This window comes from Lissotriton helveticus, chromosome 1_1 (assembly GCF_964261635.1).
Source record: "Lissotriton helveticus chromosome 1_1, aLisHel1.1, whole genome shotgun sequence".
NCBI lineage: Eukaryota > Metazoa > Chordata > Amphibia > Caudata > Salamandridae > Lissotriton > Lissotriton helveticus.
The window spans coordinates 1,511,991,714-1,512,012,819 of NC_136057.1; the positions used below are offsets into that span (position 1 = coordinate 1,511,991,714).

Here is a 21,106-nt window from a genome sequence, read left to right on the forward strand (position 1 = left end):
GGAGTGGGGTCGATTGGGGAAGAGTTGAGTGGTGTTGATTGGTGTGTAGTGGGGTAGATTGGGAGGATTTTAATAGGATGGTGTGGAATGGTGTGGGTGTAGATTGGGGCATTTTGGAGTGGGGTAGGGTACTTTTGGAGTGGGGTTGATTGAGGTGGGGTGGGATAGACTGCATTGGGGTTGGATGGAGTGGGGTAGACTGGAGTGGAATAGATGTGGTAGATTTAGTGGGGGAGGTTGGAATGGGGTAGATTGCAGTTAGGTAGATTGGGGTGGAGTAGATTGGAGTGGGGATCAGTGGGTTAGACTGAAGTGGAGTGAGAACATTTGAGGAGTGTGGTAGAGTGGAGTGGAGTGTGACAGAGTGGAGTGGGGTAGATTGTGGTGGAGTGGGGTAGTGGTGGGGCAGAGTAGACTGTGGTAGAGTGGGGTGGAGTGGGGTAGATTAGAAAATAGCTGGATAGACTGCAGTGGGGTTTGGAGTGGAGTAGGGTGAATGGAGTGGAGTAGGGTGAATGGAGTGGGGTAGATTGGACCGGGGTAGAGTGAAGTAGTGGGGTAGATTGAAGTGGAGTGTGGTAGTTTGGAGTGGGTTGGATTGGGGTAAACTAGAGTGGGGTGGATTAGGGTAACCTGGAGTGGCATATACTGGAGTGGATTGGAATGGGGTAGATTGGAGCAGAGTGTTAGATTTTAGTAGAGTGAGCTAGATTGGGGTGGAGTGGGGTAGATTGGATTGGGTGAGTTGACTGGGTTAAAATGAGTGGAGTGGGATAGAGTAGAATGGGGTAGAGTGAAGTTGTGCCGATTGGGTGAAGTGGCACAGATTGGAGTGGATTAGACTGGAATGTAGTGAAGTAGAGTGGGGTAAGTGGCGTGTTGTGGAGTGGCCTGTCGTAGAGTGGAGATGAGTGTTGCAGAATGAAGTGGCGTGGCATAAAGTGGAAGGGCATAGATTGGAGCGGCGTAATATGGAGTATGCATGGTACATTAGCGCACGGTTATTACAGACAACATATTTTTGATTGAAATGAACCTTACATTTGCACCAATATAGGGTTTTACTACACAAAAATGATGTGTGAAAATGTCATCACTTAGTGTATAATGTGTTTTGATCGTATTCAAATATTTGTTTGCACCACACTTCAGGATTACAAAAAAAAATTTGCTTAATTAGTACTAATTTTGATATATTCTGAAACATCAGCACAGTTCTTTTTTTTTTTGTTGTGTGATGAAAAAAATCCTACACCCTCTCTCCTTACTTAGGTATTCAGCAGGATTGTCACAAATTCCCTCACTTTGCTAGTTTATCCCATAGAGGTAGCCGAGGAGGGGGGCATGGCACAGGCAGGTAACAATTTAAGGAGTGTTATTGATGTGGTAGAAATTGTAGATATAGGTGTGTGTCTTTAGTATGTCCGATACCCCACCCCCTTACTAATAAGAGTTAGGGGTATAGAAAACTAGGAGAAATCTACCCGCTGCTTTAAAATCATCTCTTGTAATATTGGAGGATTCCGTTCTAGGATAGCGAATGAGGAGTGGCTAGGGTATATCAGAGGCTTTGACCTCATTTGCCTCCAGGAAACCTGGTCTAGAGATGATATATCCTTGGATGGCTATCGCTCCTTCTGCGTTCCTGCATTACCTTCTGCCGCAGAAAAGGCTAAGGGTGGGATTGCGGTTTTTATATCAGTAAAATACGGATCTCTAAAAGTCATTAGTATAAGCTCATCACACTGGCATCAACTAATTATGATCCATAACTTAAGTAAGGCCAAAATACTCCTGGTGAATTGGTATCAAAATATCTTTGTTCCAAAAAGATTGTAATGCCATCGAGACCCTACAACATGAGATCACACAAATCACTGGGAAGTGGCAACTGCTATGAATCATCTGGGTAGGGGATATCAACTGTCCAATTTGTAAGCAAAGTACTCAATATGTGTGTGGGCTGGAAGACACAGAGGGACAGCCCCTGCCCCATTGTATTCACTCATCCCAGGGAGAAGCCCTTAATTCTGTTTTAATATGGAACAATTTAGGCCTTATAAATTGTTGGGCCAAGAATCTTTCACTGCAATGTCCCACTCATGTTGGCTGTGGCAGGGTTAGTTCCATCGATGTTATACTACTATCTAGAAATTTCTTCAAGCTCGTTCTTGACTTTGTGAAACCTCACTGTCTGAGTGATCATGACACCCTTATCAGCTCCCTCAATTTAAAGACCCAAGTGGGGGACGGTGATGATCGCTCGATCCATTACCACCGGGACAAGGTAGTCAGGCTCCTCTTCCTCTTCTGCTACCCACCCCCTCCCACAGCAGCAAAGCAGCCTAGATCCGCCATTCCGGATCATGCGGGTCCTGTTGGGGGTCGGCTTACCTATTTTCTATGGGATTGGGAATCGGTTACATCAGATCTTTGGGTTCTCAATCTCGTGGAGAATGGGTATGCTCTTCCCTTTCGGGAATTTCCCCCAAATTACACTCCTTGCCAAGGTTTTTGCTCGGAGGACCACCTGTTGCTTCTGCAGGAGGAAGTCCTGGCACTGTTGAGAAAAGGTGCGATAGAGGTGGTTCCAGAGCAGGAAAGGGGTCAGGGATGCTACTCCCGGTATTTCCTGATCCCCAAGAAGGATGGCAGACTTCGTCCAATCCTGGATCTCAGGATCTTGAACCTTTACCTGAAGCAGGAGAAGTTCAAGATGCTCACCCTTGCGCAGGTTCTTCAAGTGCTGCTGGAAGAAGACTGGATGGTGTCGATCGACTTGCAGGATGCATATTTTCACATCCCAATCCTGAAGTCGCACAGGAAGTATCTCCGTTTTACGGTGGGATCGCAGCATTACCAGTTTGTGGTCCTTCCGTTTGGTCTTACTACTGCACCTCGAGTCTTCACCAAGGTAATGGCTGTGGTGGCAGCACATCTCAGAAGATCAGAAATTCCAGTATTCCCTTATCGGGACGATTGGCTGATCAAGGCGGAATCTCCAGAGAAAGTGCTCCATCATTTGCAAGACACAACTCAGTTGTTGTACAGGTTGGTTTTTTTGATAAATGTACCCAAATCTCACCTGGTGCCCTCCCAGCACAACCTGTTCATTGGTGCAGTACTGGATACAACTGTATGTCGGGCATTCCTTCCTCCACAACGGATTCGCGACATACAGGAAATGATTCCTTTATTTCACAATGGAGCGGTCGTTCCGGTCTTGAAGGTCTTTCGTCTGCTCGGTCGGATGGCTTCCTGCATTCTGCGGGTCAACCATGCACGCTGGCATATGAGGGCACTCCAGTGGTGCCTCCGCAGGCAGTGGTATCAACACAACGGAGATCTCAGGGAGTCGGTGAGGATCTCCAAAGAAGCTGCAGCGGATCTGTCTTGGTGGAGCGTGGAGGGCAATCTGTCTCAAGGAAAGCCCTTCCATCTTCCTCCGTCGGTTGCCACAGTAATAACGGATGCATCCACTCTAGGGTGGGGTGCTCATCTGGGGGATCAGGAGATCGAGGGTCTTTGGTCTCCAGAGGAAAGGTTACTTCACATCAACCTTCTGGAATTGCGGGCGATACGTCTGGCGCTCAAGGCCTTCCTCCCTTCCCTTCGTGGTCGGTCGGTTGGTTCAGGTCCTGACGGACAAGACCACCACGATGTGGTATGTCAACAAGCAGGTAGGAGGAGGGTCGCAGTGTCTCTGCAGAGAGGCTCTGCGTCTCTGGTCCTGGGTTCAGGATCATCCGATTTGTCTGATGGCAAATCATCTGGCCTGAGTTCTGAACGTGCGTGCAGGCAGTCTCAGTCGGCAGTTCTCAGCCGACCAGGAGTGGAGGCTTCATCCAGAGGTAGTTCATCACGTCTTCCGGACGTGGGGAACTCCTCGGGTGGACCTGTTCGCCACTCACAAGAATGCTCACTGCCCGTCATTCTGCAGCCTCCAGTTTCCGATGCAGGGAGCCTTGGGGGACGCGTTTCAGTTGAGTTGGGACTCACAACTCCTTTACGGGTTTCCTCCCATACCCTTGATTTCCTCGGGTTCTGAGGAAGATTCGCCAAGACCGGGCCCAAGTTATATTGATCGCCCCGGATTGTCCAAGAAGGGTGTGGTACACAGATATTCTCCACCTCTCCTCGTGCCCGCCGCTCCGTCTCCCTCTGAGGGCAGACCTCCTCTCTCAGATGGAGGGCCAGGTTCTACACCCCCACCTCCAGACCTTACACCTTCATGCCTGGAGATTGAACGGGGCAACCTGAACTCCTTTTCTCTCCCACATGATGTGATGGATGGAGTAGTTTCTTACCTGTAACTCCAGTTCTGTAGTAGGGGTATCTCTGTTATAGTCATAATCTAGTGAATAGTCCTGCCCATGTGCGTGGACCCCGGAGCAATCAAAAATAATCTCTTAAGCTGTCTTCATTGCAGTCCTGCATAGACACTTAAGAGAAAATTAAAGACAATAATGCAGCCTGTACCTACAAGGCTACACTGTCCAGTACTTCAACTAGAAATGCCAAGGATATAACACCAATAACACATTTAACACAATCTGTCAAGTTTCGCCCATAGAGAAACTTTCCTCCTCACCAAATCCTTGGAATGATAGAGAGGAAGGTAAGGACAGACAAGCCTCCATAGGCTGCCATTATGTGTCTGGAAAAGGGATACCGTGCCTTTAAGGAACTCTCTAGAGACCCTCGGTATCCCAGTATGCACAGCCCCTTCCTTTTACTTTCAGTTCTTTTTGAAGGTGCATAAAGCAAGGCCTGTAGCATACATCACAGTACCATTTTCTCCACTGGGGAGGAGGGCGGGCGCTTATGACTATAACAGAGATACCCCTACTACAGAACTGGAGTTACAGGTAAGAAACTACTCCTTCTGTAGTAGGGGATCTCTGTGTATAGTCATAATCTAGTGAATAGAATGGCAAGCCCATCCAGAAAACAAACCGGCGGTGGAGGAAAATAGACAACACCACTATTGTGCGAACAAATTCCGCAGCGAAGCCTGCCCAACCTGAGCATCTGCTCTGGCATCCGAGTCCAGACAGTAATACTTAGCAAAGGTGTGGACCGACTTCCAAGTGGCCGCACTGCAGATCTCTGCAATGGGAACATTTCGAAGCAAAGCTGTTGTAGGTGCTTTGCCCCTGGTAGAATGAGCTTACCCCCAAAGGTCTTATTCGCTTTCTGATAACAGAGCTGGATACATGACACAATCCACCTAGAGATGGACTGTTTCGAAGTAGCCAGACCAGTTCTAACCGACCCATAGTTGACAAACATTTGGTCGGATCTACGAATACCTTTGGTCTTATCCAGATAGAATTTGAATACCGTTCTGACATCCAGGGAATGAAGAGACCGTTCTGCTGGAGTGGAAGGATTCTGGAAAAATGTTGGTAAAGTTATAGTCTGATTAACATGAAAATCAGAAATCACCTTGGGAAGGAACTTAGGGTGAGTACGCATAACAACCTTAGCAGCATGGAATACAGTATAAGGTTCCTGGCAACACAATGCCTGAATTTCACTCACCCTGCGGGCCGATGTAATGGCCACGAGGAACGCCGCCTTCCAAGACAGGTGCTGCAGTGAAGCCTTATGAATAGGCTCAAAAGGTTCCTTCATCAGCCTGGACAGCACCACATTCAGTTCCCATGAAGGCGAAGGAAGCCGAACAGGAGGGAACACCTCCTTCAACCCCTCCAAAAAATCCTTAATCAACGGAATCTGGAAGAAAGATGTCTGCGAAGGGCATTTTCTGTAAGCAGTCAATGCAGCCAGATAAACCTTAATGGAATGGAAATTAAGGCCAGACTGAGCTAGATGCAGAAGGTATGGAAGGATAAAATCCTCCTTGCAGGTCGTCGGATCATAGTTCTTAGACATGCACCAGATGCAGAATCTCTTCCACTTGTAAGCATAAGAGGTCCTAGTAGACGACCTCTTAGCCTCCTTCAATATGTCCATGCAATCCTCAGGAAGATTCAAGTGGCCATATTGCACTAGCTCAGGAGCCATGCCGCCAAACTCAACGATGAGAGGCTGGGGTGCACCATCTGCCCCCCGAACTTCGTCAGAAGGTCCATCCGACACGACAGCTGCCGATGAGGTAGGATCGACCGGTGAAGCAGGTCCGTGAACCACCACTGCCTGGGCCATTCCGGCGCAATGAGGATCATCCGCGCCCGGGATCGGGCCAGCTTGATGAGCACCGCCGGAATCAGGGGAATGGGTGGAAAGCGTACAGAAAGCTGTTCGACCAGCTGATCCATAACGCATTCCCCAGAGTCCCCGGCTGGTAATAACTCGAGGCGAAGTCGCGGCATTTGCTGTTTTCGGCGGTGGCGAATAGATCCACTTCTGGAGTGCCCCACATGGCGAAGATGTCATCGAGCACCTCGTCGTTTATGACCCACTTGTGGTTTTCGTGAAGCAACCTGCTGAGGGCGTCCGCCTGAACATTCTGCACACCTGGTAGATGAGTTGCCGTTATCGTCAGTCCTCTGGCTAACAGCCAGTGCAAGATCGCCTGGGCTTCCTGTGACAGTGTGCGCGATCTCGAGCCCCCCTGCTTGTTGAGGTAATACATCGCGGTCATATTGTCCGTCTGCACAAGCAAGGAGTTGGTCTGGAAGGACGGATGAAAGGCCTTCAGTGCCAAGGGAACAGCTCTGAGTTCCAGGAAATTGATGTAATACGTGGACTCTCTCGGAGACCACGTTCCCTGGATCTGTAGATGGTCTGAATGCGCTCCCCAGCCCAGGAGAGACGCATCTGTAATGATAGTCTGAGTCGGGATGTCCTTGTGGAAAGGAACCCCTCTGAGGAGATTCTCTGCTGAGCACCACCATCTCAGGGACTGTTGGGCGTGAAGGGACAACTGAATCCGGTCGTCCCAACACCCTTTCCTCTGGTCCCACTGGTCCTCAAAACATTCCTGTAGCGGCCTCATGTGTAGGCGCGCGTGCGGAGGGAGGAAGATACAAGAGGCCATCGATCCCAGCAGAGAAGACACCGTCCTCACTGTTGTAGATGGAGCAGCTATGAGAGCCTGAGCCTTCCAAAGTATGGATAAGCGTCTCTCCTCCGAAGGAGACACGCTTGCCGACAGCGTATTGATGTCTGAAACGCGTCTGCCTAACGTTTCAGGGACCCTTTTGCTTGCCAGCGCTTGTATCATCATTAAAGCCAACTGTTTGTATCCCCCGAAGTTGGTCACACTCTTTCTTTTTTCTGAAGAAGAGACTGGTGGTGTGTATTGCCAGCAAGTAGGAAATGCTGGCTGTGTGACCGCACTCTCGTTCAGGTGCTACGCGTAGAAACCTACATCTCTTTTGGAACCTGCATGCATACGCGTCGCCCCCCCGGTGCAAGATTCCCACATGGTGATGATTGGCGCATGGGGAGAGAGGAGGCAGAATGGATCTGCCTGAAAAGGGGGACAAAGGTTGGCTTTTACCTGCTGCGTGACTGCTGCATCGGCGTTGTAACACTGTTCGGTGATATTGGAGGGCAGCACTTGCTGTCTTTGTTGTCTCTTCACTGCAGGAGCGCAATCGGTGTACTACAGCGCCCAGCATGCTGTTGGGCTGCAGGAGCAGCGTGAGGTGCCTGACACCTGTGAGGCAAAGGCGGGGTAAGTGGTCACGTGAAAGGGAGTGGCCACGGCTTTAAAACATCGGAGCATTGAAACCCTGGTAACAAGAAGGACACAATTGAAACGGGCACTGAGGAAGGACAAACTAAGTCTGAAACGCGTCTGCCTAACGTTTCAGGGACCCTTTTGCTTGCCAGCGCTTGTATCATCATTAAAGCCAACTGTTTGTATCCCCCGGAGCTGGTCACACTTTTTTTTTTGCGAAGAAGAGACTGGTGGTATGTGATATATATATATATATATATATTCACTGAAAAAACCATAGGTTATAGACCATATATAGTTAGGAATTAGCATTTACAAAACCTTATTTTACTCACACAAAACCATTGAAATTCCATATATAGTTAGTTGCACTAACTATATATCGCGCACCCGCAATCCACTGCTGATGATGTCACATATTACATCATTCATGACATGGTCAGTGACATCACTGATGACATCTCAAATGACATCACTGATGACATCACTGATGACAACATCCAGTGACTGTATGTTTCTGTAAAGTTAAAATATGTCTTACATATTGAAGAATGAGTGGATGTATAAGTGTCTGGATGAAGGATTTAGTAGGTGCATGACTGACTGTATAAGTGAGTGATTAAATGTGTCTCACTGAGTGCATGGGTTAGTGACTAAACTGTTTTAAATTGTGCATCATTGTGTCTGTTGTTCTGTAATCTAATGCATGTGTTGATCATTAGCTATATGACTAACTATATGGGTTATTGATTGGTTGGCCAAGTATTTGTATGGGAGACTGAGTGTGTGTGTGGGTGTCTGGGAGGTGTATGACTCTGTGCATAGATGTGTGAGCAGTTGATTCACTAGATGTATGGGTTCAAAGGTGCATGTGGAAACAGCTGTATGGGCGGTTGACTGTGTACATGAGTGTATTGGTGAGTGAATGGATATCTCAGTGCTACATGTCAAAGTAAGTACATATGTAAAACACAGTACATGTGATAGTTGACATATATAAATAACTGTGCATAAGAGCCAGTGAATGTGTGAGTGGCTGTATGGATTATTGTGAACTTGTATCAGGGATTGTATAACAGAGTAAATATGTGTTATTATATGTTTCAATAAGTAAGGTGTGTATAACTATATAGTTGAGGAAATGGAGGTGTGATTGATTCTTTGCAAGACTGACTAGGTGTGTGAGTAACTCCATGGATGAGTGACAGTTTTCCAAGTAACAGAGGGTCTGTGTATCCCCCGCAACATTCCACTAAACACTGGCAGCAACCACCACATTTCTCATCTTTATTTCCACACCATGTTAGTCTTCAGTGGCAACAACCTTTTCAATATCCACCACCCCTATTTCAGTCTGCTCAGCAGTGGCAGCAACCTCTTCAGCCCCCACAATCCGCTAACCCTCAGTGGCAACAGCCATGGCAGGACTTGTCCCTTCCTTTTGACCCCTCGTACTCACAATTCACTCATCCTAACAGATATTGTGTGCTAGATGAGGTAGACTGACTCAATTTCATGGAAGCTTCAGATCCAAATCTCACTACCACCAATAATGATATGGAGGGTGTTCTTCCAGCCATACCCTTCCCCATACGTTCCGAATTCCCAACAGTGGCATTCCCAATACCACTCTCGCATATATTAACTAGGGACAGTGTAGACCCACCAAACTCTAAAATTATTACCATCCCCGACGGTGATCCAACACATGGTGAGATAAAAATTCTTAGTTGGAACCTTGCGGGGATTTCTAGGAAATTAGGCCTCCCGGAGTGGAACGTCTTGATTGACGCCCACAAGATCTGTGCATTCCAAGAGACCTGGGTCACTGAGCCACTGTACCGTGTCGGGTTTGTTACATTTTTTACACCAGCTGTAAAACCTAAGACAGGGAAGGGGCGGCCATCAGGGGGGCTTATCATTTGGGTAAGCATTTCGCTTAACTGTCGGATAACAATAAAGAAGGCAGGAAACCCAGATATCCTTGGCATCTCTCTATCGGGTCAACGTGGGGGACTACTCTTAGATCTTTACGATGTCTACGTTAGAGGCTCCAAAAATGGGTGCATCTCACCTACAGTATCGGAGCTCGAGGCCCAATTAGGGTACATAGCGAACTTGGCCATACCATAATAGCAGGAGATTTTAACTGCACATATGAGCCACTCCCCTTAGAAGGAATACCTGATTTAGGAGAAGAGGACAGTAGGTGGGGTATTCCCATCCTCTCCATTCCACCCATTAAGCGCTGGACTCGCAGTGCAATACAGCTCAATGCACTTACATTAGAGTATGGCCTAAGAGCAGCCAACGGCCGCACACGTTCTGACCAGATGGGTGCCCCAACATTCAACAGGGTTGGTCACTCCACAAGGATAGACTATATTCTGTTAGAACGGGGGCTTTGGAGTTCGGTCATCGATATGGTTGTTATTCCTACCATAGAGAGTGACCATAACTCACTTTCCCTAACCCTAATGAATCCCTGGTCCATCGGAGTGCCGTTAGTGCCACCGAGCTGCCCGCAGGAGATTACTGTCTCCTCTTGCGGAAGACGCCTCAAGTGGAATAAAATCTTGGGTAATACTAATAAATTGTCCACTATTGAAGAGGTGATTAAAGGCTCACAAGATGAAATCAGCTCTATAGACTTACTTATGGCAGCAGATAAGGTAACAACTATCTTCGAAGTAGCCATAAAAACTATAGGGGACCTTTTTTGGGTAAAAGGGACTATAGGGAAAACCAAATCTCCAACTAAACCCAAAGGCAGACATGACTGGTATTCTGCATCGTGCAGGAAGGCCAAGACATGTCTAATTGAGGCAGTTAAAGGGAAGTCCCCCCTATCAATCCAAATAGCTAGGAGGGAATATAAAAGGGCTTTGTGGTTAGCCAAAAGGGAGTGGGAAGATGCCTATTGGTTAACCCTTAAAGAAGCCAGCCTGAAAAAAGATTCTAAATGGTTTTGGGACACTATAAGGGCACGCAATAGACCAGACAGTGACCTGCTAACCTGCAATATCCCGAGCCAGACGTGGGAGGATCACTTCTCTAAACTCTACTCCTGCCATGACGGCTCCGACGGGAGAGGGCCTGTTACATCCCAACTAACCATAAAGTATGTATCTTGCCCCACTGATTTTGATTTTACGCTAAAGGAAGTGGAATACGCAATAAGCACTATCATTCCACACAAAGCGGCCGGATTTGATGGGATTCCCGGGGACCTGCTAAAATCCGATAGCGCCAAATGGGGCAAATTGATTCACTCCCTCCTTGTTGCCATCTGTAAGGGTGCCCCTATTCCCTCATCATGGAAAGGGGCTGAGGTGGTCCCCATCCACAAGAAAGGTTCGAGGGATGACCCATCTAACTACAGGCCGATTAGCTTGCTAGATACCAGCCAAAAAGTTGTCGGTAAAGTCCTGTTAGTTAGAATCCTAAATTGGGTAGAAGAAAATAAAATCCTTTCCGATTTCCAGGCAGGATTTAGAGTGGGTACTGGAACGATTGAGCAAGCATTCAGGCTCATGATGGTATACTGGAAGGTTGTGGTCATAGGCAAGGGCAGTCTTTATCTCGCGTTTATCGATTTAAAGACTGCCTTTGACCTTGTACCTAGGGACCTGTTATGGAAAGTACTTGCTGACATGGGGCTGCCATATTATTTACTATCTCTATTAGCCAGATTGCACCAGGACAGCTTTGCCCAAGTCAGGTGGGGCCCTGGAGGTGAGAAAACGAGCAGTATTCCGGTAGAGAGAGGAGTCCGCCAGGGATGTGTTCTGGCTCCCACCCTTTTTTCTCTCTACATCAACGGGGTGGTCGAGCATCTCCTCAAACATCCATCTGATGAGCCATCCCTGGCTGGCGAACGCATACCGACCCTCCTCTTTGCGGATGATACGCTTTTAATCTCCAAAACCCCAATGGGACTCCAGAGACTTTTAGACAATTTCCAATCCTTTTGTACCAAACGAGGTCTGGTAATAAACACAAACAAAACGAAGTACCTTGTCCTCAATCCACCGAAACAACATGTGCGTTCCCCCACCCTTAACGATGAGCTCCTGGAAAGGGTAAAGGTCTTCGATTACCTTGGGATACGCATATCGGCCAAAATGGACTGGGCGCCACACCTAGACAAAATGCTGTTGAGCCACAAAAGGATTACAGGTGCCCTTTTGAGAGAGCAACGTTCCAGCACAACAAGGCCTATAGGAACAGTCCTTGAGATTTACACAGCTAAAGGTGTTAGCTCTGCCCTCTACGGGGCGGAACTTTGGGGCTCTTCGTCCACTGATGCTCTGCAGAGATCCGAGAACAAATTCTGCAGAGAAATAATGTCCCTTCCACAAGGTACCCCAACACTTCCTTTATTTATGGACCTTGGCTGTACCCAGATTGGCGAAATTGCGAAATTTCGCCCTTTACTACTATGGGCCCGCATTTGGCGGGTAGAAGAACTAAGCGGATATGCCAGAGGCCTCAAGGAAATCATGTCATCACCAAGCTGGCAAAAAATCAAATGGCTAAAGGACATGAAAAGTTTATTAACTAACTTGGGTCAACTTGAATCATGGCTAAATAGAACTTCACCCCCAAAGCAAACACTCAAAAAGCTCGATTGGGACTGGATTTGTTCTCAAAGAAACTCTAGCACCTCCCTGGGCAGGCTAACAGAGGACTTCCTGAGGTTCAAAGACTGTCCCAGGCGGGAACTCTACTTGGATGCAATTGGAAAACCTTTTGATAGGGCCTTGTATTTCAGATTTAGAATGGGAACTTTACCACTCAACACCTTCACTAAAAGATGGAAATCCTGTATGGAAATATCTGAGCTATGCCCATCGTGTCTTGTTAAACCGGAAACACTAGCACATTTTATGTTTGTGTGCGGCGAGTATGCTACTCCAAGGAGGGTCTGGCTCAAAAACCTATGCCGTCAGTTGGGGACTAGGAGTCATGATGTGGCAATCAGGATACTTATTTCGAACAGTAGCGTACCTTATGCGTGCGCAATAGCCAAATTTTTATCTTGGGCCTGGGCTATCCGAGCCAAAAAGCTAAAACAATCTGTTTAATTCTTTTTTTTTAGAAAAAATGTCTTAAATTGAAAATACTGCCATAATTGCTTAACCTGTTTAACTTAATCAATTAGTTGGTTAGTTTAACATTGTATAAATATCTTTTATCGAAACTATTGTCTCTTTTAAATGTTTGGTATAGAGATATAAAATCCTTTAAAATGTATTACTGTTGTTCTTAACTATAACCTTTTATACATTGAGCTGCTTTTATGATAATGACTTTTATCGAAATAAAGCTTTTTGACTTTGACTTTGAGTGACAGTCTGTGAGTGTCTGTTTACACTGAGTGTATCTAAGGTTATATTAGAGTCTGAAGAGGTTCATCGTATCATCACATGAATGATGTCATCAGTGATGTGATCAGTAATGTCAAATGAGATGTCATCAGTGATGTCATCAGTGATGTCACTGACCATGTCATGAATGATGTAATATGTGACATCATCAGCAGTGGATTGCGGGTGCGCGATATATAGTTAGTGCAACTAACTATATATGGAATTTCAATGGTTTTGTGTGAGTAAAATAAGGTTTTGTAAATGCTAATTCCTAACTATATATGGTCTATAACCTATGGTTTTTTCAGTGAATTTTCAAGGTTTTGTAAATGCTAATTCCTAACTATATATGGTCTATAACCTATGGTTTTTTCAGTGAATTTCATAGGTTTTTTAATAGCAAATCTTTATAGTTTTAAAAAATAATACATTTAAATCGAATTTTACATTGTATAATTCTGTCATTTTTTTTTTTTTATTCTTTTTGGTGCGCTCCCGGGGCGCGGACAGGTGAACGCACGGGTAAGCGCAATCTTGTGGCGCGCCCCGGGGCGCGTACTGATGAGTGTCCCGATAGCGCTATTGCCGCGAACGAAAACAACATCGTGACGTATTGCGTAGCCGCCACGCCTTGCGTCATAAGACACGTATCGCGTAGCCGCGAGATGCGTCTTACGACGCACCGCGTAAGCGCACCCGGAAGCGCATACGATCGCGCAACGTAAACGCCCTGATGCGCTTACGAAACACGCCCCGGGACGCGCCCAGGGGCGCGTAGCGTAAGCGCGTCAAACCATGTGACTTTAAAATAACACTTTTCATTGGTTCAGAACTTTTTTTTTTCCAAATTGTGTGAAACCCACCCATTTCTCTCACTATTGCTTTGTACTTGGAGAGAGCAAGAGCTGTTCTGTGTACTGTGTTCATCTCCTACTTTTCTGATCTACAGCAATGGCTGCAAGAGAGTCATCCAGCAGTGATTCAGACGGATTTTTAGATGAGGACCCTCCTCAGCAGAAGAAAAAAACCCATTTCATCTGGAAATTCTATGACATCCCTGAAGGACAAAAAAAAGTCAACGCTCCAAAAGTAACCTGCAAAATATGTGGTAGTAGTTTATCCAGAGGCAATCCTCTGAAAAAATATAGTTTTGGAAATGCTAATTTAATCAGGCATGTGAAAAGAAGACACCCTAACAACTTTGCCAGGGAGAGTGTCAGAGAGCTGGCACGTAATTTACCCACAGATGGCGGCAGCACCTCCACTGGTGGAGCAACACCTTCGGGACCACCCCGTGGAAGAATGGTCCCTAACATTCAGCCGGTGTTTGCAGGCATCAAATTTCTGTGCACGGAGTGTGACGAACTGCTCTGCTATGGGGAGCAGAGTGTTGAACTCATTGCCATAAAGAAACAGCAACACCGCTGCTCTGCCAGTCCCTAAATTTTCAATTTTTTTTGCTCCTGTTGAGCAATTTTGGAATCCCTGTTTTTGTTTTTCCCTTGACAAAAATCCAAAAAAAATATAAAATCGTTTTAAAAAGTCTAAAAAAATATAAAACAAAAACAAACAAAAAATATATATAAAACAACAAAATCCAAAAAAAGTTCTTTTCAGAACTACCTCCAATTTATAAAAAAATGCTATTTTTTTTTTTGAAAAAAAGTCTGTCATTTTTTATCTCCATGGTACGCTCCCCCGTAAGCTCCCCGGTGCGCGTACCGGGCGCTCCCCCCGCGAAAATCGAATTTTTTTAAATTTATTTTTTACCCGCGGGACCCTTTTATGGCCCCCACATCAAAACTAAGGGGTCAGGGGGGTGTACCCTGCCCCCTTTTGCTCATTTCCCCCCTTTGATTTTTGCCACCTCTTGTGTCTCAATCCTACCGAGACACAAGATGGCGGCCGCTGCTGACTGTTTCGAATGTTTACAGACACCCGAGAACCAATCAGCTTGCCGTGCGCAAGTCGCGTGGCGCGCCCGAAGCGCTCCCCGGTACGCGTACCGGGGCGCGGCTCTAGATATATATCTTTTTTTAAACCTAATTTACTCAAAATTCACAGGACCACATATCTTGAGACCTAGCAAAGGCACATCGGGCAAACAATATCTACAATTTTGCCAAGTTTCGTGGAAATCCATTCAGCCGTTCGAGCTAAAAGTGAGGCCAACCGCCCTATGGAAAATTGCATGGGAAAAACATGTTTTGGGACCCCCCTTTTTTCTCGGCCCCCCCTTGACGAACCCCCCCCAAATTTTCAGGGGCTGCTCAGAAACAAAATGTTCCATTTTCCTGAAAATTTCAGCCAATTCCGTCCACAAACGCCAAAGTTATTAGACGTAGAATTTTCAAAAATCCCATAGAGAAAAAGTCCTAACTATATATACCTACTGGCGACCGCCAGTAGGTAATATATATTTGTTTTTATATATTGTCTTCTCATGCTTTATCTTCACACTGTGTGTTATCTTAAATATTTTGTACTATGTACATTGTATATGTATATATCTATTGTCATTGGTCCGTCCGGGTGCCACTAAGGCGGAACTGATGTCATCACGCCGACGTAGGCCTAATAAGGAGTCAGTGACGTCAGTCGGAGTCGCGTGCGATAAGAAATACAATTTCCCTCTCGACCTCTTAATATCTCTACAAAACTACTTTATGTTTTCTTATTTTAAACACAAGGTGACTCCATATATGGTTCTTTTTAGAATTTTTATTATTTATTTTTTATCATTTCTTTATATTCTTACTTCATTTCATAGAAAAAAAATTATACAAAAAAACACTTAAAATAGGTAAAGCAATTAATACACAGATATCGTACAGTCAATAGAAACTAAATATTAATTTGCCACAAACTCATACAACCACTATCATACATACTGCATTCACTCTACATTCTGGTCACAACCCACCTAAACGCGTCGACCTTGCGTATTAGATCACACAACTATACGTGATCCCTCCGACACAGAATGTAGAGTGAATGCAGTATGTATGATAGTGGTTGTATGAGTTTGTGGCAAATTAATATTTAGTTTCTATTGACTGTACGATATCTGTGTATTAATTGCTTTACCAATTTTAAGTGTTTTTTTGTATACATTTTTTTCTATGAAATGAAGTAAGAATATAAAGAAATGATAAAAAATAAATAATAAAAATTCTAAAAAGAACCATATATGGAGTCACCTTGTGTTTAAAATAAGAAAACATAAAGTAGTTTTGTAGAGATATTAAGAGGTCGAGAGGGAAATTGTATTTCTTGTTGTTGTTTCCCCCTCTTTCCCTGACCTTGAAAGTATATTTAGAGGGGGTCCCATATTTATGTTAATGGAGTCGCGTGCGATGCCGTGCTCCTATGACGCCGTCCACGCCGGCGTGCTCCAAAATAATTTCCCGAACGTTGCTGACGCTGGGGGATAGTCACAAGGTGATACTGTATCCACCAGAAAAAGCGTTACCGAAGGTAAGTAACTTGTTCATTACATCTTTAATGGTGGGGGAAAATGGATTCAATAAAAATGGTAATAGCTTCTAAAATTTTGTATTCTCTAGCTATGATCCCTAGTCAATTTTTAGCGATTCAGGCTTAACTTCTGGTCCTTTTACTGAAGCACTGATTATAGTTCTTCTAAAACCTAACAAAGACCTAACTACTGTATTGAACTATCACCCTATTTCCTTAATAAATCAAGATTGTAAACTCTATGCTAAAATTCTTGCAACCAGACTGACCTCTGTACTGATTCCCTGATTCCCTTATTCATATTGATCAATCTGGTTTCATGAAAAATAGAGACTCTGTCATTAACAATGGAGTCTTATTACATGCTACTGAAGATAGCCTTATCCCTACCATCTGGTGTACTAGCATTGGATGCTGAAAAAGTTTTCGACAACGTTCATTGGCAATATCTATTCCATACTTTATTGGCATTTAATTTTGGTGATTCGTTTATTCCCATGGTATCTGCTCTTTATTCAAGCTCTTCTGCTCGCTTATTCATTAATAGTCAAATTGCCACTCAATTTTGTCTTTTTAGAGGTACCAGACAAGGTTGTCAATTGTCTCCTTTGTTATGTCTTCTCGTTATTGAACCCTTGCTCACTACTATTAGAAACTGTATTGCTATTACTGGTATTAATATAAAGTATGTCACCAAAAAAACATTAGCTTATGCAGATGATATACTTGTGTTTATTAGTAATCCTGAATCCTCATTTCCTCCATTATTTGATATTATCTCATACTCTCAGATTTCAGGTTATACGTTAAATACCAACAAAACTGATTTATGTTCTTCTGAATCTTCATTGTACACCTGATATGTTACCCATAGAAGTAATAATTTGGCAAAGTGATCAAATTAAATACCTTGGCATTCCGTTTTCCAATTCCATAAAAAAACTTACATTAAGGGCCTCATTCCGATGTCGGTCGGAAAGCATTCCGACTGACTCATTGTCGGATTAGTTTCCGGCTGACTCTGGTTCGGAGAGTACGACCGACTAATTACGATGTTTCTGAACACCGTTCGGTCGGACTCCCATTGACTTCAATGGAGCCTGTGTTCCGACCGACAACACAGGCTCCCATTCAATAATGGGGTGGTTGCAGACAACCTTGCACCTTGTGGCGGGCACGCCATGGTGCCTGCCACCCTGTGCATGGTTACAAAGAGCGGCCCCATGGATACCCCCCACAGGCCCCAAACAGCAGCCTGTGAGTGAAGGGGGGCCTGCCAAAGTCAGTTTCTGACAGCTGCTCTGTGTCGGACAAACCGATTTGGAAAGGCTGTCCGAATCAGACATCGTAATCGCTCAGTCAGAAAGGCGATCTATAGACCTGTACGATTTGGCTACAATCGACTCAAAGTCTTCGCATGCCGGCCGGAACTAAGTAGGAAAGACCAAACGCTTACCTTTCCGTTGTAATCGGTCGTAGGAAATGTTTCCAAGTCAGTCTAAAAAATGGGATCCGACATGGGTTAGAAAAATCAGAATGACGCTCGGAAGCTTTCCGACCGACATCGTAATGAGGCCCCAGATTATGAATCTATTATAAACTACATTAAAGATAAATTCTCCAAATGGTCTGTATTACATCTTTAATGGTGGGTGAAAATGGATTCAATAAAAATGGTAATAGCTCCAAATTTCTTTTATTCTCTAGCTATGATCCCTAGTCAATTTCCTATGTAGTTATATAAAACTGTTGAGCAACACCTTTCTAAGTTTCTTTGGAATAATAAATCTCCCTGTATAAGCTGTAAAAAAAATGGCAAAATGTAATTGAGGATTTGGTTTGCCAGAATTTTCTAATTGTCATAAAGCGTTTATATTAAAACAATGCTTTCTTTGGTTTAATCATTCCCACCTTAATAATCCCCCGGCATGGCTTCTTATAGAAAAAGGTTTGAAAACACTGTTACCTTTACCTACTTTACTATGTCTTGCACTTCAATGTTAATTAATAAATCTACTATTTTTTAATCTATAAAGTTAACACTAGATATGTCATTATGGCACAATCCTAGATTAAAATGTTCTCGAATTCTAAAGGTTTGGCACTCTTGGATTGAAGCTGGAAGTTTTTATTAAAAAGATATATACCAGCATAATACTCTTTTATCATTTGATCAATTGCTACAAAAATGTAGTTTACCCCTTCTGATTTTTTAGATATGAGCTTTTATGTAAATCTATACTAGACTTCTTCCCTAATAATATTCCCTCAAATATTAATTCAGATTCAGCACTTTACATTCAGGCAGTGTCTTCTTCATCTCACGCGGTTTCTTTAATTCATAAAAATAAAATAAAATCCAAGGTAACAATATCGATATGATTTCAAAGTTTTGGAATAATGAACTCTCACTATCTGTGAAAAGTTGGCCTGATGTATGATGTCTCCAATTCTGGGGGCACCTTGTATCAGTCCAAACAATCCCTTATGGTGGTGGTTGTAAGTCAACCTTAAAAGACAAGCTATCCTAATGGTATCATGGACTAAGCAGCCTTCAGGCTAAACTCAAGAGAGCATGTGAAGCCAGCTGTTTACCATATGCAATCCTGTAATATCAAATGAAAGGACACCACACAAGTTATATATTATAAAAATATATGTATTTATTACTAGAATAATCCCCTGTACTCTTTATGAGTATAGGAGCACAAGCGTTTAAACAAAAGCACAGTTTAACATATGAAAGTTGCACAATTATGGATGAGGCCGGTGGCCACTCAAACCATATATCAAAAAAGTGGTATAAGTATCACCTTTCGAAGAGTGGTAAGGCCTGGGGCCTTGGGAATCGCTGGGACTACACTGGACTAACAGCAGTTAGGACGGGAGTAGCCCGCAGGAATCGGGAGTAGCGCTAAAAGCACACGCATGCACCAATGCAAAGTCAATGATGCGTAAAAGTTACAAAGTTACTGTTTTAGAAGTCTTCCGACTGGACTAGAACCTAGCCACTTAAAACTTAGACACTAGAGGTGTAAACCACTACAGGAGCACCGGCGTTCATGAGTTACCTCACCCACAGGAAGCGGGTGCATAGGTGCCAAAGCGTGCCGGGTTTCGTCGTGGAGTTCTATGGAGCCTGGAGATGAAGATGCTGCAGGCGGCCAGGAGAGAAGAGTCCGGTTGGATCCAAGGGTGGATCGAAGATGTAGAGTACCTGAAAGCAGAGGGGACAGAGTCTGGGTCACTAGCCAGTTACCAGGAAGGAACCAGGAAATGTCAGGCGCAATCAGGTGCTTGTCGCGAAGCTTGTCTCCGCTGCCACGTGAACTCTGGGGCTTCGAGGATGACCTGGAGTGAATCACGAGCTGTCCCACGAAGGCTCTCGCTGTCGGCGGTGTCGGCTTCCGGATCGGAGTTAACAAGCCTTGGCAAGTGCAACCCACACAGGATTGGAAGATCGCTTCTTGTTCGGACCAGCAAGGTCAGATAGATTGCTCCTTTTTAGGGGAGTGAGGGCCAGTCTGGAGCAACCAGACTAGCAGTGTAAATTCAAGGTTTCGTCGGTACTGGGGCCACTAGCCAACGGGCAAGTGACCGGACCAACGCGTCGAGCAGGAAAATGCAAAAGGACCCCACGCAGCACTCGATGAGTGCGGAGGGGAGATCTTCGGTGCAAAAGCTGCTCGGGGCTGGGGCTTCTCAAACCCCAATGCACAGCTTCGAGGGAGCCTCGGGAGCTGCACGGTCAGCACTTCGTAGTTTTTCCAAGATGGCCGGCTCCACGCTTCACGTCGCCTCCACGGGTCTCAGATTCGCTGGGACTGTGGATCGGGCTGTTAGAAGTCGAGGGAAACTGGTCTTGTCGATCTCTGTCGCTCGAGTTCCGGCGGGAACTGCAACAAAGCAAACCGTTGGGCGCTGGATGGTGCCTGTTTGCACAGGGTGGTCACTCTTGACCACAAGGGAGATTCTTCAGTCTTCTACGTCGAGTAGGATGTCGAAGGGTCCAGAGTTTCGTTTCATAAGTTTCAGTCAGGATAATCTGATGTGCACTGGCACAGCTCCTACCTTTATTCCAAATCAAGGGGCTGGAATACCTGCTAGGTCCCTCTTATGGGTGGGACCCAGGAAGGGGGGGTTACACCCCTTTCCCTTTGTCCAGTTTCGCGCCAGAGCTGGGGCTGGAGTGCCCCAGAACCGGTTTGACTGGATTTTGCATGGGACACCTTGTGTGCCCCAGGCAGTGTCTAGTTTCTTTCAACCCTCCCTGCTCCAATCCACTATCTCCTGTCTGGGGTGGTGTAGCACCTCCCTGTGACAGGAAACTCTTTGTCCAAGCCTCCCCTGCCAGGTTTTGGTCAGCAGCAGGAGGCCAGACTTGTGTCGGGGCAGCAGCATCCATTTTGTGATGCTGAGGCTCTGGTTAGATTTAACTGCGTTTAAGTAAAGTAACATGTCTTCTCCCTCTAGAAGGGTGGAATGCTATCCCCGTCGCCAGAACTGGCGAGGGGGTAGTATTCCAAAGTGTATGACACCTTACAAGACATGTTTTGATAAAGCCAAACCAAAGTTAGCAATAACCGCGAGGATTATAATGCAC

General features: G+C 45.2%; 1 protein-coding gene across 3 annotated transcripts in view; it reads right to left on the reverse strand.

Annotated features, from left to right (window-relative positions):
- LOC144828578 (zinc finger protein 567-like) overlaps positions 1 to 21,106 on the reverse strand; it is a 548,232-nt gene that overhangs the window by 266,177 nt on the left and 260,949 nt on the right. The window lies entirely within an intron of this gene.